The 13877-nt window shown below is 35.9% G+C and overlaps 1 protein-coding gene across 2 annotated transcripts in view; it reads right to left on the bottom strand.

Moving 5' to 3' along the window:
* The window catches only part of ACC (acetyl-CoA carboxylase), a 230243-nt gene that overhangs the window by 202903 nt on the left and 13463 nt on the right, over positions 1-13877 (bottom strand). Inside the window, exon 2 of one of the 2 annotated variants that reach the window (XM_069828828.1) lies at positions 1500-1634. The exons of the other annotated variant lie outside the window; for it this stretch is intronic. The gene's annotated coding sequence lies outside the window, so the exon portion shown is untranslated. The remainder of the gene's footprint in view (positions 1-1499; positions 1635-13877) is intronic. 2 annotated transcript variants of the gene reach the window in all.

Below are 13877 nucleotides of genomic sequence, written 5' to 3'. Positions count from 1 at the left end.
TCAAATATTTAAATTTAATACACACTACACTGCAATTAATTAGAAAATTGCAAATAAACAAGAAATGTTGCTTTAAAATGACAAAAAGGCATTTATTAATAAGAAACACCTGAAGACGGCAAAATAAAAATTGACCCTATCATTCTGATTTACCCCAAATCACATTTATATCTATGCAAATAATGACTTACTTCCACCCAGTAAAAAAAGGCATTTTGCCAAACATTCGGGCTCTAATTATTATGACCTTTATACTATAATTACAACCCAGAATATGCGATAATTTTGACTAAATAAATTTGACTAAATACGATTGTGGTTGCTAAAGTAAGTCGTTGAAATGTTTATTATAGTTTTTATTACATCATTATAACCTCGAATATGAGATAATTTTGACTAAATTCGAAAACTTTGATTAAATACGATCATTTTCTTTCGTGGTTAGCAATATTCATCTACAGTAGGCTACATAGAGAGTTCAAGAAATCGTTGTAGGCATACTGGACTCTTCAAAAAGACGCACAGATGGCATTAGCCGCAAAATGAATGATCTGTCCTTCTTCAACCAAATTAATAGCTGTTGTATCGTCTTCTCGACTAGGAGACATATGAACTTGTCAAATTAATGTGAAAGAGAAATTACAAAAAATATTTACTCATAACAGAAATTGTGCCACACCTTCATAGCCCATCAATAGCTTTAGTCTCACTGCTGGAATAATTATAAGATCGGAGCAATAAAATAACCACACAGTTTAGTTCTTGGAGTGGAAAGTAATACATAGGATGATATTTTATGATCTCTTGAACATCATATGCATGCACCAAAATGTTTAATACATCTTTATACAATCGAAAAATTATATTAATGTTATAAAATCCTATGTACAGTAGTGGCAAAAAAAACCGGACCGACCATTGTAGCTGATTTCAGAGCCTTGTTCACTCCAGACCTCGATAGACTGGTAACTAAGACTATCGTGGTTCGAATCCTGCCTGGGAACGCAACTTTTTTTTGTTCCTTATTCAAATTTATTCCCAATACTTTTCGATTACACCGATATTTTACTACTTAATTAACTTATTATTCCCAGAACATGAATTCTACCAGCAATCGAAAAGTATAGGGAATGCATTCGAATAAGGAACAAAAAAAGTTTCCTTCCCAGGCAAGATTCGAACCACGAAAGTCTTAGTTACCAGTCTATCATGCTCTGGAGTGAACAAGGCTCTGAAATCAGCTACAAGGGTCGGTCCGTTTTTTTTTTTGCCACTACTGTACATCAGCTGTTATAAAGTGATCTATTACTTCTACCAGTCAGTGTACAGTACGATCTACTGTACTTCAAAATCTACTTTCTTCACTTGAATCTACCACTCTACCACTTTCCTTCCGCGTTAATACATATTCAAACTTCAAAGCAATGTTACAGGGCTGGTTAGTGGAATCAAAATGCTACAGAATTATTTTAATCTAAAGTGTATTTCAAAATACATACCTACAGTATACTGAATACACAAACATACCAACGGTCGTTAGTATGACATCTGGGTCCGCATTTCAATCATCAGATGTTGGAAATCAGGCGAGTACTGGGCAAGAGCCAGTCTCTGAGGGTCTTCCAGATGACAGTCTGTTGAGAAGGGACCGTGCTTTATTCTTTGTCACTTTTAAATAAGGAAATGCAAAGTCACACAAGTACATGGAACCGAAACATGAGTGTAGCATTTCACTGAACCTTTCAAATTTTGGTACTTAACTACGGGTTCCAACAACAAAATGATCCTTACCCTGATCGAACTTCGACAGAAATGTTGTCATTATTATTAACACATTCTGAAGAAATTACACACTAATTTTGAAATGCCCAGTGATAGGTGTCGTATGTATAAATCGAAAGTGAATGGAAAAGATAAACACTAGGCAATCCTTTCAATTTTTCTGAATTTATAAGTCTTCAATGACATCTATTTGATTCACGTCCTTATCCGTTAGAAATGCAAAAACGAAATATTTCTCTAATGAGCCTGCATGATTCCATTATAGTGTTGTGGCATTTAATCGATTAATCTATCAATTTCTGTTGTAAGATTAATCGATAAAAATATTTAATCGAATAATCGAGTCGATTAAAATTAATCGGTTGTAGTTGGTATTATTATTTTGTTAATACAAATTCATACTAAAATTTCCGACAATATTTCTCTGTCGGAAATTGCTTACTTAAAAGCACAATAGTAGGCCTACTGTTATTTTCGAACTGTAAACCAGGTAGCGTAGGGAAAATCTTTGCACAAACACTTCAGAAAGAGATGGAGATATGAGGACAGTGACCTAGTCTACGTCTATTGCAAGTTGAAACACAATACGAAACCCTTATTAAGTTTTATGGTTTTCCAAGAAAACTTCCACCTTGTTGTCGGCTCATCTTCCTAGCATATGAAATACACACTTTTCTGAGATTCGTCCCCCTCACCCCTTATAAAATAGCCATGTCTACACTGTATGCAAGTAAGAGTGTAACTACCGTCTTCTCTTTCTAAAATCTGGCAATTCGATTAGGGGTCAGTCTTCTGTTTCGACCGCTGTAGTTTTGCAGATGCAGTTTCTGTACTGAGTTTGTATATGAAGGCTGTGTGTTTAGTTTGATAAAGAAAAAAAATCAGTTTTCTATGGTTTGTAAGAAGTGTAAACTCCATTATGTCATATGAGAATTTGAGAGGTAAACTCGGTGAAACGTTTGGATTTAAATTGATCGATCGTGGAGAAGTACTTGACAGAGAAAAAAGTTTTTTTTCGTGTTTAGTGATGCAGGAAACATTGTTACTAAACGTAGAGCGGCACTTAATTCGGAGCATGTGAATGCACTCACATGTTTAAAATCATGGATGAAGCAGTATTAACTAGGTGAGTCCTTATACTTTTTGTTATTTATGTTTGTCTCAAAAATTCCCCGAGAAATTGACGCAATAAATTTATAAGCCTCATAATAAATATGTTATATATATATATAATTGAAAAAAAAAATATTAATATCAATTGCGCGGTTTAAAAGCGCCGATAGAATTAGTGGCAGAAAGATGAATTAGTCAGTTTGTCATTATTTCACATTAACCTTACAGATTGGAAAAAAACTCAATCAGGGAACAGCACAGTAAGATTCGAACCCACGCTCGAAAGCAACCACGAGAACGAGTCTCCTAGCTAAACCCTAGATCGCGCCACTGCACTGTGGCCACCTGCATGTTGGCCCACAGTGTCATTGAGTACACTGTCCAGTCAGTGGCATCTGTTGTCAGACTAATAGTGGTACCACCTCCTAAACAGATGTGACGTCAGCAATCTGCCAATCATACTTGTCAACTTTCTCGCTCACATTTTGTGACAAAGATAAAATACTCGCTCTCAACATTCCCATTACTTATTTCACACGTCAGAAACGGTGGCACTGGCTATACGAAAGTCGTCCAAGTTCACTCAACCTCAACTGAAACGTGGAATTGTAGGAGTAAAAAGTGTCTATATTTTAATAAATAATTTTGTTTTCCCCTTAAAGGTCTAGTAATCTAGTTACTACTCAGTTTGTCAGCGATGCTATTCAAGAAAACGTGGATTTACAAGGTCTTCTAACTGCTCACACTCATCTCCCTGTTCCTCTAAAACTAATTTTATATCACTCAAAATCTAAGAACTATAATTGTACAAACTTGCTTCTACTCAGCAATCTTACAATTACAGTAGAACCTCGCTTATCCGAACTAACAGGGAAGAGTTTCTTTCGGATAACATGTTTTTCGGATCCATGGGTACTACTTCCGGTAATGCTGCTTAAAATCTACAACGTAACAGAAGACAACACACGCGGAATCAGTCGTCATCTCTCATCCAGCTTCCGAACAGTGATGTTGGGATTGCTATTGTTTTATTCACTATTGAATCATATTTTCGCACAGGTACTGTGCGTCCGTTTAGTTACGTCGCATCCCGGTTTCCACCGCCGTTTCTGCTGGCTACTCTGTAAAAGCTAGTGGCTGGGCTGTCTTAGCTCTTTTCTGAAAACATTTGCAGTTAGGAATTGGACTTCTATGTAATATTAGACAGCTTTTTAAAATAATTTAAATAAAAAGGTCTCGTTAAGTAAGTAACTGTCACGTGATTCCCCTCCTTCTAAGACCCTCCTACATAACCACATGGACGGACAGTAGATAGCCTATCTGAGTAAATTTATCTATGCGGATCGGGCAGAAGTGAAGACTGAGTTGATAGAACGTAAGGTACACTGTTATAGACTAGGCCTAGGTACAGAATTATTTCAACAGCCGTAGGATTATGGCTCCCACATGTCGCCTGATTTGAGTGCTTTGCATTATTTATTTGGGGTTACTGTGAAACAGTTGTGTTTGCTAAACATCCTACAACAATAGAAGAATTAAATAATTACATCCAAAAAACCATACATTTAATTTCAGAAGATATGCTTGAAAACGTTTTTGATAATATGCACAAAAGAATTGAATTCTGTATCGAAATGAACGACCACCATTTTAAATAATTTGTTTAAATATCCATATTTTGATTATTTTTTAAATTTAAATGCACTGTAAATATTGTATGCTAATGTGCTGTAGACAGTATCCTATACATTACATAACAAATATAGTACGTTCGATTTGATAGTTCAGTTAGTGAGTAAAAACACTTACTTTTAATACTGTACTGTATTTTGATTAGACCTAATAAAAATCCGACGAAAATGATCAAACTCAAAATCGTAACATTTCCTAGTTTACGTAAATAGATGCACTACTTTCCTTCCCTCCTATACCTAGTAAAGTTATTTGTATTGTACAGGGACATCATTTTATTTTTACTAACATTTCTGATATTAACCTGGCTATACCGTTGGATCAACAGTTGCCACCCCCTTCCACGACTGGAGTTCGATGGCGTAATATACAAACAAATCACTTTACTAGGTATAGGAGGGAAGAAAAGTAGTTCATCCATTTACGTAAACTAGGAAATATCACGCTTTTCAGTTTGATAATTTTCATTAGGTTTTTGTTTAATCAGAATACAGTACAGTATTAACAATGAGTGTTTTTACTCACGAACTGAGCTGTCCATGTGGACGTATTCAATATGCAGTGTATATTAATACTGTCTACAGCACATTAGCGTACACTATAGAGAATGAAGTTAAATTGAAAAATAATCGTAATATGGATATTTAAACACATTTTTCAAAATGGTGGCGGTTCATTTCGATACAGGCTTCAGTTCTAATGTGTGTACCAGTTTCGTCCTTCGTACTAGTAACTCATGTTGAAACAATTCTGTACCTACTCTATAAAAGAGTACCTTACGTACTGTAAATTCAATCTTCACTTCTGCTCGATCCGAAAAGATAAAATTACTCAGACATGCTATCTACTGTCCGTCCAAGTGGTTATGTCGCAGGATCGTAGAAAGGAGGGAAAGCACGTGACAGTTAATTACTTAACCAGGCCCTTTTATTTAAGTTATTTAAACAGTTGTATGAGTATAATATTACGTAGATGTCCAATTCCTAACAGAAATTAATGTTCTCAGAAAAGAGCTAAGACAGCCCAGCCACTAGCCTTTACAGAGAGGCGAATAGAAGCAGGTGGGGAAAACCGGAATGCGACGTAGGCAAATGGACCACAGTATCTGTGCGACAATGATGTAATATTGAAAGCTCTTTCGTCATTGGAAAACGCGAACATATTTTTAGAACGTACTGTGACGGTAAGGCTACTATGACTGTATATGCGGTCTTGGATCTGTGTGGAGGAAGGTTGAACTTCATTAGTAGAGGGGGTGGGAGTGAAGTACATTAAAAAACTCAGGTACAATAAAAATTGAAGTAAAAATAAAATGATGTCCCTGTATAATCACAAGTAACGGAACTCCTACCTCATCTCGTCAGAATTACGCAAAGCAGCAACATAATTATTAGAAGCCCATGTCAAGTAACATACACGGACTCCATATGAATATCCACCCCACTTCTCTTCTATCGGTAATGGAACCTTACTGCATTGGAGTTGTAGTTAAAAGCGCTGTCGCTTGAGCCATAGCGAAGTATAAATACGTATGTTTGTATGGAAATCATTCAAGTATGGCACAGAAAACATGCTGCAAGAGCATCGCCACCAGAAAGAGTTATACAGTGTAATTACGTAGATTGCAGATTTCCTGCAATCGTCGTCAATCTTAAACCTCTCTCTATCTGGATGACTTTGACAGAGGTGAATCGGCAGGTTATCGCAAGACCTCAACCCTGTGCCTAATGCAGAGTGTATCGCAGTCACTTGAATGTTCACGCTTCCATTGTTTCCAACCATATGATGAAATCGCTTTGTTACCAATGTAAAGAAGCAAAATTGTATTCTTCAAAAAAGCATGTTTGCTATGTCCCGCATTGTCTTACAGCTGATCTGCGGCTTCGCGTCATGTCAAACCCACCCCCTATTACAGTACAATTATTTAGTCCTGACAATCGCCGGAGATCTGAGACTGGGTCAGGCGAGTCCATTTGGTACGCCAAGGGGTGTTTGGGTTAGTCACTCGCTTGCCTTCGGAGCGATCGGATGACATGCGTGTGGTAGAGCGGTATGTTTCCAGTACAATAAGCTGTACTGCATTCCTTTACCGACAGCTCGCCCTTATCTCTACTCCGGAGCTCTCCCCACTATTACTTCCCCTCTTTCGCGTCGCTGAGCTGTCAGGACTAAATAATCGGTATGTACTTCGAAAGAGTCAGCTGTGGAGTAACGGTTAGTCTGGCTGACCGTGAAACGAGTGGCCCCGGATTCAAATCCTGATTGGGACAAGTTACCTGGTTGAAGTTTTTTTCCGGGATTTTCCCTCAACTTATTAAGAGCAAATGCTGGGTAACTTTTGGCGTTGGATCCTGGTCTCATTTCGCCGGCATTATACCTTCATATCACCCAGACGCTAGATAACCACAGTAGTTGATTAGTGTCGTAAATAACCCAGCAAAAAAATACTTCGAAAGGCGTCATAATAGGCCAAACTTTGAGAACAGCAGAATGGCCTGCATGACTATGAAAGTTTTAAAGGAGTAAAGAGTAAGATCACTGAAAACAAGGATAGAAATAAACATAGATTTTACGAATTGTTTATGAAAGAAAAACGAGATTTTTTATAGCAGATCAAAGGAAGAGATTATAAACAGAAATGAACAAAATTTTAAGACGAAAAATTAGACAGGAAAATACAGAAATGCGGCGGCTGTGACAGTAATAGTAGCATAGTAGTAGAGGTAATGTAGTGATATTATTATTATTATTATTATTATTATTATTATTATTATTATTATTATTATTATTATTATTATTATTATTTCGTTAGTCATGTTTTGAAGAAAACACTTAAGTCGAGGGTTGCTTCTAAAATTGCAGTATATAGTTACATGAGAGAAAATGAATCGGGAGAAAAGCTTAAAAACCCTTCTTTATATATATAAAAAAACGTATTCGCGACCCCCCTGTTGCAACATTGGACACATTTAATCAGAAAGCTTTAAGATGGACAGTACTTGCTTTAAATAAAGAAGGCTTTATACCTAGTTCAGATGTTCTTTAAACTACAAAATCTCCACTTTAAAGTCTTTATTGAAAAATACACAAATGAAAAGTTGCCATTCTTTGTAACATTAAGGTAAAATTATTTTGAAATATGTTACGACAGCACATTGCATTAAATAAGACAGATGTATTTAGGCAGAGCCATCTTCAGTTACAAGCCGGAGCATCAGTAGGTTTGGCAACACTGAGTGAAGGCGGGCGAAGGCGAAATATAGGCATGACGTGTGACGTTTTAGTGCTTTGATTTCGTTGTCACATGTACATTTTCGACATTAATTGATACAAAACTAAGTACATATGATCAAAATTCAGTGTATTGATGTACGTAATTTATTACGGAATCCGAAATGGTATTTTATTTGGGTTTCACAATACCGCGTAAGCACTTGCATATAGCCACTTATAACTTAAAAAAAAAATAATAAACGCATAAGTTACGTGTTTTTTTTATTGATGGTACAAGGCAAAATAAATAAATACTTAAAGAAATGTTACTTGTACCAAAAATAAATAAAATAACAACGTACTTTTGCAATACCCTATTCCAATCAATTAACCATTATGTGGCTAGTAAATTGACAATGTTTTGCCGCTTTGTTGTTTCACCACTGACGTGAAAGGTCTAGGATATAATATAATATACATTTTAATTTCATGTGATTATCTGTCGTGCTTTTCTATAAAAAATATTTCAGACGCCCAGAAAGCTAGTTTTAGCTTGAACCTGGCCAGTCACCATAACAATACTGTTATCCTAAATTTTTTGTTATAAACTTTTTAAAATACGGAGTAATTTTAAATAAATGTAACTACAGAAAACAAGCTAAGAATGTAAATTATGCACATAAAATAAAAATGTAAACAGAGGAAACTATTGACATATTATAATAAAGTATGAGGATGTAAATACAGTTAGGCCAAGTATAAAGATCTATGAAAAAATGAAGAAACATACCTTCAACAATACGTAACAAAACACACCATTATCTATTAAGTACCGGTATGTATGAATTAGAGTAAACTCAGTGAACTTTAAATCCTGTAAATACGAAGTGAAAAGAAACATGTTTATAACTAATTTATTGCGAAAGAAATAATATTAATAAACAAACCTTGAAAACTAACAAATTGAGTGTATGCACCTACAAATTATAGGTAGTTCTGACGTATAGCAGGCATTCCGAATCTTCAACAAAACTTCAACATTTATGGGATCACAAAACAGCTGTTTACAATGAACTTGAAAATCAACGTCGTAACTTTATTGATGTAGCAGGCGAGACCCAACAATTTGGCTAGAATTCTGATACACCACAAACCACAAGTAAGACTATAAAAAAGTAGTTTATACAATATTTAATATTTAGAAGAATTGTCACTCACTTTGTCATTATTAATAACCGTAAAAATTGCTAACGACTGCAGCCATATTTTCATTTATTGTCTTGTTTTAATCGCCAACACGCACTTAATTTATAATACATCAACAATTAACGTTTGGTACGACCGCGAACATGATTGCCTCTACACACACTTATATTGTAACATTAATTTACATTGAAAATCGACATTAGCACAAACACGTGTTCTGGAAAGTAGGCCTCCGGTTGACAGTTAATTACAGTGTTGCCGACGTATGGCTCCGGCTTGTAACTGAAGAAGGCTCTGATTTAGGTTATTTTCATTTTTAATACATTATTATTATTATTATTATTATTATTATTATTATTATTATTATTATTTATTTTTCTATAAATATTCTTCTGTAACCCATCGTTCCTTGCAAGCAGTGTTTATGTTCATTAGACGACCAACATAGTTGTACAACATTAAAACTCAAAGATCCGTGCCTGATTCTGAACTACAAGGTCAACACACATTCAGCGATAAAAAAAAAACACTCCTTGAGTTTTGATGTTTCTGTATACCTTCATCTTCTGCCATTAGCAACGAAGCCTCAGTGTATACTCCGTGTTGCAGTCAACTCTTCGGTACCCAAAATTATGTCTGATTATCGTCATTAGCATCCAGGAATAGGCTTCGCCGCCTTTTCGACTTCCAACACAGGCTACATCTTTCCACTTTTTCCCTAGTTTCCTACAGGTTGTTTGCTGTACTTAAAAACAGCGGTACTACGGCAAAGCGACGTCAAACATTGCCAGAGCAATTTATCCACAGAAATAAATAAAACTAAAACAGTAAAGCGCGTAGTTTAAGAGAATTCCGAAAAGAATTTATTATGCCATAGTTAGTCAGAAAAATGTAAAATGACATGAGTATTTATGATGTATTGGCTTTCAACGGTCTGATTTCTCCGAAGTTTCGGAACTATTTACAGGTTGCATCATCACTTCACTGGAAAGGTCGTCTTCTCGGTTGTGTCCTATGTTTGGTGCGTTCAAAGAACTGGACAGAGGAAAACCCCCGTGAGTTTTGATTTAATTGTAGACGTAGTCAATTAGATGTATTGAGTTCCTGTTGATAATTTTGAATTGCAAATCAAGGGCACAGGAGAGTTATATCATGGCTTCCTGTCTCATGAAAGAGTCAATGACTAACATTTATTCTCATCGAAAAGCCACGTGCGTAATTTGATCAGTAATCGCATCGCTACATTGTAAAATATAATCACTCTAACACAATATGACGTACAGTAGTCAAACTACCAACAGAAATATAATATTTTACTATGCTTCACTCATTTAATTTTTCAACCACAACGTTATCATATCCCGGGTTTGACATCTTCGATTTTCATACTTCAATATTTCAATCTTCCATTTTATATGAACGTAGGTTTTTCATTTTCCTCTGTAGCTCAATGATAGTACTTGGGTTTCATAGTCTGAAAAATTCTGGTTCGATCCCTAACGTTGACTGGGGTGATACTATCGGTACACACAACTGGATAAGGGGTATTCCTCAACACTACAACAAACTCCATTCCCCCAACACTCCAGTTTATTCTACTTTTCCCTTTTTCATGTCGTTACATTTCATCAAATGACATTGTCTCAGAGTAAGATGTGTGTAAGTTACGGTAATGGTGGAGGTAACAGGATGGTTTGGTTTGTCTACTGCATCTCTGTGAAGTTAACGCGACTATGCCCCGACCGGAGCCGAATTGGGATACTCGATGAATAGTACATTCTGGCGGTATTTCTGACAGAGTAATGCACGGTAGTCCACAGCTCTGCACTAACAGTCCGCACGCTTCAGCAGCCCAGCCCACCCAAGACCAACACTGCCCGACGCGGCCGCTTCCTAGCCCGTCGCACTGGGCTTCTTAGCCCACCGTAGCCCAAAGCACTGCTCAGCACTGCAATGACATCTACCCACCAGCTGGTTGAATTCTACTGCTTGCGCGCAATGGTTGTGCTTTCGCTTGCATTGAGCATTTATTTCCCCGCAGACCAGACAACATATAAAATTAAATTATTTTCCACTGCTGTCGAACACAAATTTAAAAACTGTCCCAATTGTACTTTTTTTAATTTCCATCCGATTCTGTTGTGAAAGCTATGAATTTTCAACGGAAATAACTGGCATACAGCGGCATAGTATGGACGCGGCTTTATGTGCAATTATATAAAGTCAATTTACAATTTCAACGTAATAACTGAGAATATGTATTATATATCTTTCGCGTTTTAAATATTACAGTAGTGGAAAGCTGTGGATATCTAGGAACAATAATCCATCAAACAGGCAGGTTACAAGGAGAGGTGCGCAAGAGTGCACAAAAGGCCACTAATGTCTACTATGCCCTGAGCCGTTGTTTATTCGGTAAAGAAGAGGTGGATAAAAATACCAAGACCCGTGTGTACCAGGCAGTTTTAGAGTCGATACTACTACAGTGCGTTCGTAGCTCGGCCGAACTAGTTCATGCTTTACAACCATAAGATCCTGTAATTAGGGTTAATTATTGCAATTGGTTTGTGCAGTCCGTTCATAATGGCGATGTGGACCCACTTTTAACGTTCTTCACTGATGAAGCGTGGTTTCATCTTTACGGTCACATTTCTACTCAGAACAATAGATACTGGGCTACCAAAAATCGCCATATTATTCATGAAGTTCTTCACCACGCTGCAAAGGTTGGGGTTTGGTGTGCAGTGAGTGCGAGTAGAATTATCGGTCCCATATTTTTCGACACAACAGTTGATTCACACAGATATGTAACTTCAATTTTAAATAATTTTTTTCCGCAACTAACAAGAAACTTCTTATGGACATGTTATTTAAGCTATTTCAATAATTACTACTTACTTACTGGCTTTTAAGGAACCCGGAGGTTCATTGCCGCCCTCACATAAGCCCGCCATTGGTCCCTATCCTGAGCAAGATTAATCCAGTCTCTATCATCATATCTCACCTCCCTCAAATATTACAACCTATGCTCTGTTCAGCTGCAATTTTGATATTATCTCGGATATTTTCCCACATGCTATTAACATCTAACTCTTCCTCAACTTCGTCGGAACTTGCTAATACGGCAAACCTATTTGAAATTTCGACCTGATAATGTTGCTTAGTTTCCTCGTCCTTTAATTTCGGAATATTGAATCTTCTAATATTAACTTGTTGCTCTACTCGCTTGGCTACTGATAGTCTTTCTCTTAGTTCTCCAATTACCAAATAATGGTCAGAATTACAGTCTGCCCCCCCTGAAGGTTCGAATGTCTACTATACTAGTGTGTCTTCTTTTATCTATAATAATAATAATAATAATAATAATAATAATAATAATAATAATAATAATAATAATAATAATAATAATGATTTATTTAACCTGGCAGAGTTAAGGCCATACGGCCTTCTCTAACACTCAACCAGGAGTAAAGACTGCGTTACAAAAACACTACAAATTTACAAATTACACTACAATTTTACACACAAAACTGAATAAGATAATAATAATAATAATAATAATAATAATAATAATAATAATAATAAATAAACAACAAATAAGAAGAAATCAGACATAATATATAACATACAGAAAGAAAGAAAAAAGCATAATAATATGTGAACAGCAGGTCAAAATAAATGAGGCATACAAAAAAAAGACAATTATTCATAATAATAATAATAATAATAATAATAGTAATAATGATAATAATAATAATAATAATAATAATAATACTAATAGTAGTAATAAAATAGTGCAGTACAAAGTATACAGTGAATACAATATTTCTAAGTACACACAATAAGGAAAATTAAGAATATATATAGCTCAACTTATCACATTAGAGATATAACATTATCGGAAAATATGAAAACAAAAATATAAAATAAGTTGAATATCATTAGAACATAAAAAAAATGTGAATACGTGGAAACATGCAATACAACACTTGTCATAATAGTAAGTTAGTTTGGCAACTCGTCATAAGATAATTTTCTAACTTGGATTTGAAAGAATTCAATGTTCGGCAGCCCTTGACTTCAGGCGGCAGAGAGTTCCAGTGACGAGAGGTAGCAACAGTGAAGGATGAGGAATACAGAGACGATGCGTGAAGTGGAATTTCTAGCGTGTTATCGCGTTGTGATCGAGTATTAATATTATGATAGCGAGAGAGAGTATGAAATCGAGCGAATAAATAATAGGGGGATGAAGAGTGCATAATTCGATATAAGAGAGAAAGTGAGTACAGATTTCTCCTCTCATGTAACCTAAGCCACGATAACTTCTTGAAAGAAGGTGAGATATGATCATAGTATCGAACATTACAAATGAAGCGGACGCACGCGTTATGAACACGCTGTAGTTTCTGAGCGGAATCAATCCTGAGATCACTGAACAAAACGTCGCAATAATCGAAGTGAGGTAGAATGAGTGTCTGTACCAGCGTCTGTTTTAATTTAGATGGATAATGATACAATCTTTTTAGTGAATGGAGAATAGAGAATGCCTTCTTACATGTATATTTAATATGCGTATCCCAATTGAGATTAGATTCGAAATGTACTCCGAGATTTTTGACGGTAGAGCTAAAGGGGATGATTGTTTTATTCAGTTTCACAGGTGGAATATTCAGGTCGTTGACTTCAGGAATTAATTTACGGTTCGTGAACAGAATAGCCTGTGATTTACATGCGTTTAGGTTAAGCCCAAATTGTTGAGACCAGGAAGAGATGGAATCAAGATCTTCATTCAGACTATTAATGCTATCGTTTAGTGCGTCGGGACGGGCTGAAATATACAATTGAACGTCATCTGCATATATTTGATATCT

Source organism: Periplaneta americana, chromosome 6 (assembly GCF_040183065.1).
Source record: "Periplaneta americana isolate PAMFEO1 chromosome 6, P.americana_PAMFEO1_priV1, whole genome shotgun sequence".
NCBI lineage: Eukaryota > Metazoa > Arthropoda > Insecta > Blattodea > Blattidae > Periplaneta > Periplaneta americana.
Note: the sequence above shows the minus strand (reverse complement) of the source record. Positions and strands in the feature narration are given on the sequence as shown.